This window comes from Bison bison, unplaced genomic scaffold (genome assembly GCF_000754665.1).
Source record: "Bison bison bison isolate TAMUID 2011002044 unplaced genomic scaffold, Bison_UMD1.0 scf7180017864524, whole genome shotgun sequence".
In the NCBI taxonomy this organism is placed as follows: Eukaryota; Metazoa; Chordata; class Mammalia; order Artiodactyla; family Bovidae; genus Bison; species Bison bison.
In genome coordinates this window covers 958188-959067 of record NW_011495075.1, presented here as the reverse complement: position 1 = coordinate 959067, position 880 = coordinate 958188, and the positions used below count along the sequence as shown (strand labels likewise).

Sequence of the window (880 nt, the reverse complement as noted above, 5' to 3'; positions counted from 1 at the left end):
GGGAGCGTGGCTGTGCCTGAGGCCGAGGCCTCGTCCCAGAAAGTGGACGAGCGCCCAGCGCCAGGCCCGTCCAGTGGTCACCCCACAGCACGGCGGATGGAGCAGGGGAGCGCGCACAGCCGTCCCGTGAAGGACTACAGCCAGCGATAAACAGGCTCCTGCCCGGCCCAGTCCTTCCTGCCAGACCTCTGAGCCTGAAGCTGGGACCATCGGCTCTGGGAGGGAGAGAATGGACTCCACGGACGGATACGATGACCTGCGGGTTACATGACTACAGACAGGTCGCCAGGCACCAGAGGGAAAGGACAGAAATGGAAGGTGAGGAAGGCTATAGTTTCCAGGAGAGAAAGAAGAAAACAAGCAGCAGCATGAAGGGGAAACGGTGAAAAAGAAACACACAGACAGACGGCCGACCCTGGACCCAGAGCCGGAGACTAGCCGCCCGGGAAGCGGGAGGGTGGCCCGCGGTTCCCAGGAGCCCAGAAGGGCCAGGCCAGGGGGTCCTCTCAACGAGCGGGTGAGTGGGGTTATGGTGCAGCGCGTGGGGCCAGGCGCAAGGACCCGGGGACAGTCCAGAGCGCTGCCCCTTCCCTGGGGCTGACGGGACTGGCGCTTTCAGTGATCACGGTCCCTCCGTGAAATGGTCCTTGCCTCCTAGAGTGGCGTTCAACTAGGAGAACAACTCTCAGAACCTGGGAGCACAGGCGGGTCGAGGGGAAGAATGTAGCTGTCGGGGCAGGGCAGTCCGCAGGGGCAGGGCTAAGAACAGGCGTGGCACGGAGCAGCCGAGCAGGGGGCCAGGGTCAGCCAGGGACGCTTCCAGAGCAGGAAAACAAAACTCCAAGAGCAGTATCCACAAGGATGGGCTGCGGGGCCTCCC

General features: G+C 63.5%; 1 protein-coding gene across 1 annotated transcript in view; it reads right to left on the bottom strand.

The window, feature by feature from the left end:
- The window catches only part of PPP1R12B (protein phosphatase 1, regulatory subunit 12B), a 119716-nt gene that overhangs the window by 3542 nt on the left and 115294 nt on the right, over positions 1-880 (bottom strand). The gene's annotated exons all lie outside the window — the stretch shown is intronic.